The following is a 5,156-nucleotide window of genomic DNA, read 5'->3' as shown; positions in this document are numbered from 1 at the left end:
ATTATTCAGCCATAAAAAAAGAGAATAAATCTTACCATTTGCAATGACATGGGTGGAACTAGAGAGTATAATGCTAAGTGAAATAAATCTGTTAGAGAAGGACAAATACCATATGATTTCACTCATATGGAATTTCAAAAGTAAATGAGCAAAATAAATAAATAAATAAATAAATAAATGAGCAAAAAAAAGAGAAAAACCAAGAAACAGACTCTTGATTATAGAGAACAAACTGGTGGTTATCAAAGGTGAGGTGAGGTGAAGGGGTAATAGGGGACGGAGGTTAAAGAGTACATTTATCATCATGAAAATAAAATGTTAAAATATGGGACACCTGGGTGGCTCAGCAGTTGAGCATCTGCCTTTGACTCAGAGCGTGATTCCAGGTCCGGGGATCGAGTCCTGCATCAGGCTCCCTGTGAGGAACCCACTTCTCCCTCTGCCTCTCTCTCTGTGTCTCTCATGAATAAATAAATAAAATATTTTTTTAAAAAAATGATAAAAGACTACTCAAAAGGGGCAGCCTCGGTGGCACAGTGGTTTAGCGCCGGCTGCAGCCTGGAGTGTGATCCTGGAGACCCAGGATGGAGACCCATGACGGGCTCCCTGCATGGAGCCTGCTTCTCTGTGTTCTCTACTCAAAGGATTTTTTTTTAAATTTAAAGATTTATTTATTTATGGTAGACATAGAGGTTGGGGGGGAGAAGCAGGCTCCATGCCAGGAGCCCGATGCGGGACTCAATCTCAGGGCTCCAGGATCACGCCCTGGGCCAAAGGCAGGTACCAAACCGCTGAGCCACCCAGGGATCCTCTACTCAAAGGATTTGTAAGTGCTGCTTCTGTTTCAGTACTGGTGGCAGGGGATAGAATAGTAAACAAAACAACCCATCCTTGCTTTCATGGAGCCTAGAGTTTATTGAGGAGGCCAGACACTGAGCAAATGACCATGGTGGGGAGTGTAGGATGGTATGGTGCAATATAAGGTGTCAGTGGCCCTGCCTTAGGCAGAAGACCAGGAAGGCTTCCTGGATGCAGGGATGCCTCAGGTGGGCCTAGCCTTGTCTTAGACTCTGAAGAGGGAAGAGACACTTTAAACTTGATCAACTGAATAAGTCCACAAAGGCTGGTCATAGGAGCTAAGGGGTAGGAGAGATAGGAGCTGAGACACAGAAAAAAAGCCAGACCATGGAGATTTCTGTAGGAATATAGAAGAAAAACAATGTCTTTCCTCTACCCACCTTAAATTATCTGAATAAATTAGACTACCAAAGACAGATTACCAAGAGAAAAATAAACAAGTTTATTAAAAAGTATATCATACGTACACGAAAGCACCCAGTGATGAGTAACTCAAAGGAGTGGTTAGAACTTGGGCTTATCGTAGCATATTAACAAAAGAACAATACATTTTTAGAGAAGTGACAAGACAAAGGAAAAGGACTTTGAGTTTCTAGGGTGGCAAATTGTGGGAAGGTATGTATATGGGGGAACTAATGTGGACAAGGATTAGTTTTAGCAAGATTTGTTATATAGGTTCCTCTGGTGCCATCTCCAGGCTGGTAAGGGTCTGGAGTTTTCTCTGATGATTAACTTCTGTCCTTCCTGGTAGAGAGGGGAGTGGGGACACCTCTACAAGTTATGTTCTGCTTTTAGGCAAATAGGAGGAGGGGAGAGTTTTTCTTGTATCTTTTTTTTTTTAATATTTTATTTATTTATTCATGACAGAGAGAGGCAGAGACACAGGCAGAGGGAGAAGTAGGCTCCCCCAGGGGAGCCCGATGCAGGACTCAATCCCAGGATCATGACCTGAAGGCAGACACTCAACAACTGAGCCACCAAGGTGTCCCTTGTATCTGTTTCTTCTTAATTGCCTTCCAATCAAAATAATCCTTATGCCGATGTGGCATATTTGGGGGTGATATATTTTACAACTCTTCTCCAGTTTTGATGTACTAAATTGTTAAATATTCCTCTCATTAGGGACGCCTGGGTGGCTCAGTGGTTGAATGTCTGCCTTTGGCTCAGGTCATGATCCTGGGGTCCAGGGATCGAGTTCTGTATTGGGCTCCCCTCGGGGAGCCTGCTTCTCCCTCTGTGGGTGCCTCTGCCTCTCTGTGTGTGTCTCTCATGAATAAATGAATAGAATCTTTTTTTTTTAAATAAATGAATAGAATCTTTAAAAAAAATTCCTCTCATTAGACCTTTTTTTTTTTTTTTTTACATTTAACTCATATACTATAAACTTTAATCCTTTAAAAGTATGTGTAACTCAGGGGCACCTGGCTGGCTCAGTTGGTAAAGCATGCAACTCTTTATCTTGGGGTCATGAGTTTGAGCTTCACATTGGGTGTAAAATTTACTTTTTTTTCAAAATATTTTATTTATTTATTCATGAGAGTGGCTCATTGAGCTCATTTATTCACTGGGTGGCTCAGTGAGTTAAGCATCTACCTTCAGCTTAGGTCATGATCTCAAGGTCCTAGGTTTGAGCCCCACATTGGTCTCCCTAGCCAGTAGGGAATCTCCCTCTCCCTCTGCCCCTTTTTCCTGCTCTCTCTTTCTCTCAAATAAGTAAATAGCATCTTTTATAAAAATTAAAAAATATTTTTATTTATTTTAATTTATTTTATTTATTTATTCATGAGCGACACACACACAGAGAGAGAGGCAGAGACACAGGCAGAGGGAGAAGCAGGCTCCATTCAGGGAGCCCGACGTGGGACTCGATCCCGGGTCTCCAGGATCACACCATGGGCTGCAGGCGGCACTAAACTGCTGCACCACCGGGCCACCCTAAAAAATATTTTTAAAGTATGTATTTCAATAGTTTTAATATTCACAAAATTGAGCAGTCATCCACACAAATTCCAGAGTACCTCATCACTTCAAAAAGCAACCCTAGACTCATCAGCAGTCATCATCTGCCCCTTCCTCCAGCCTCTCCAGTAATCTGCTTTCTGGCTCTATGGATTTGCCTATTCTGGACATTATACAAACAGACCCCAAGTTGCCTGGATGGCTCAGCAGTTGAGCATCTGCCTTTGGCTCAGGTCGTGGTCCCAGGGTCCTGGGATCAAGTCCTACATTGGGCTGCCTGCAGGGAGCCTGCTTCTCCCTCTGCCTGTCTCTGCCTCTCTCTCTGTGTGTCTCTCATAAATAAATAAGTAAAATCTTAAAAAAATAATAATACAATTCAAAATGTGTGCTCATTGTATTTGGTCTCTTTCATTTAGCATAATATTTTCAAGTTCACTAAGGCTGTAGCATGTATCTGTACTCCCACTCCTTTTCATGGCTGAATAATATTCCTTCTGTGGCTATACTTTTACAAGAGTCTTGAGAGGAAGGCATTTATATCTGCCATGGGAGCAGGTGCCTGGAGGCCTGGCCTCCATGCAAGTGTTGTGTTTTGTGCGGCAGTTCGACTGCCTAGGCTCTCCCCTCACAGGGAAAATCACTTTCTCTGTGCCTCATTTTCCTCTCCTAAATGGGGATAATGTAGAAACTGTCAGAGGGTTGGTGAATTAAATGAGTTTATATATTGAAAGGGCTTAGAAAAGTTTCCGGTGTAAAAGTCCAGTTGTTGCCGTGAAGAAAAACAGGCTGGCAGAAACAGAAATCCCCACGGACTAGCATATTGCCCTTTATTCCAGAATCTTCCAAATGGCTCCATGGCTACTTTATAAAATTTGGAATTATAACCAGGTCTGATTATAAGAGGAAATGAATTGAAGATAGCAGTTTCTCCACCTTTTTTAGGTGGAGGGGAACAGAATATGTCACCCCAAAATGTGCCACTTTGGCATGTAGATTATTTTGACCTGAAGGCAATTAAGTCCCAGCAGATTTAAGAAAAACTTTTATCTCTCCCTTAATTGCCTAAAAGAATTCAGATGGGGAGCCTGGCCCAGAAAGAGCTATTACCAGAGATAACTTTTTTTTTAATCTGAAAGACGTCCCCACATGACAAGGCCAACATCTGCTTAGCAAACATCTGTTCATCTCATCTTCCTGCAAATTGCCCTCCTCCTTTTTGAAGCCCCAGGCCCATCTCTTTCCTTGTTCAGGATGGCATGTGAGCCTCAGTTGCCTGACTGCCTTTGGGTCTCATACTTTTATGGGGCCCCTGTACGTACAAAATAAGATTTCTTTTTCTCCTATTAATCAATCTTATGTCAATTTAGGTGTTAGAGCAGCCAAAGAACCTAGAAAGAAGGAAAATTTTCCCACCCAGACAGTTTGGCGACCTGCAAAGGGACCTTCTCTGGCTGGACACTGCTTGCTCCAGGGCTGCTGCAGCTGAGAGAGCCTTGGGCCTCTGACAAGAGCCAGCAGAAGGTAAGAATTCTTACCAGATGGATCTCCTGGATCTCCACCTGTTGGATCCAGTGGCAGCGAGAGTGGTGAGAATCCTCCTTCCTTTTCTAAATGCAGATTAGCAGGAGACGGTATTTGTGTGAAGTCATTCCTTGAGTATGGTGATTCTGGTAAAGATTTGTTATGAGTACTCTTGCCTCTATTGATCCTTTTTCTCCCGGAGATAGATATTGTTTCCTTTGGTCTCTGTCACTTGTGTCCTTGGTCATGAGGAAGAGAATCATAGCCCACATGAGCTTTTTCCTTTCGTCCTGTTTCATGTCTTGAGAGCTTAGCTTTGTGACCAAGGAGAATATTCTCACTGGAAGATGCGTGTTCCAGCACGCGTTGGCATACAGCCGAGTAGATTGCAGATCTGAAAAGCAGCACTGTCTTTGTCCACTGAGTCAGCTCTCCGGGGAGTTTGTCTTAAGGGGTTTTGGTCCACAAGGGGACCTTGTTGGTGAGGTTAATGGGAAAGTCCCATACCAGTAGTGCCAGACTGGTATCCCAGCAGGTCTGTGACTGGAGGTCATGTTCTTGAGGAAGACCAGAGCCACCATTCTTACTGCCTGTGACACTGAAGGTCTTTGCTTGCTTGCTTGCTTTCTTTCTTTCTTTCTTTTTTTTTTTTTGAAGATTTTTATTTATTCATGAGATAGAGAGAGAGAGAGAGAGGCAGAGACACAGGCAGAGGGAGAAGCAGTCTCCATGCAGGGAGCCTAACGTGGGACTCGATCCTTGGTCTCCAGGATCAGGCCCTGGGCTGAAGGCGGCGCTAAACTGCTGAGCCACCCGGG

General features: G+C 43.4%; 1 long non-coding RNA gene across 1 annotated transcript; it reads right to left on the bottom strand.

Moving 5' to 3' along the window:
* Nucleotides 1–2,593: 2,593 nt before the first annotated feature.
* Nucleotides 2,594–4,913, bottom strand: LOC144296202 (uncharacterized). The gene is made up of 2 exons (XR_013363360.1): nt 4,353–4,913; nt 2,594–2,793 (listed from the first exon to the last, which is right to left on the bottom strand). It is a non-coding gene; the product is annotated as an uncharacterized LOC144296202 (long non-coding RNA).
* Nucleotides 4,914–5,156: the final 243 nt, after the last annotated feature.

Source organism: Canis aureus, chromosome 24 (genome assembly GCF_053574225.1).
Source record: "Canis aureus isolate CA01 chromosome 24, VMU_Caureus_v.1.0, whole genome shotgun sequence".
Taxonomy (NCBI): Eukaryota; Metazoa; Chordata; class Mammalia; order Carnivora; family Canidae; genus Canis; species Canis aureus.
Note: the sequence above shows the minus strand (reverse complement) of the source record. Positions and strands in the feature narration are given on the sequence as shown.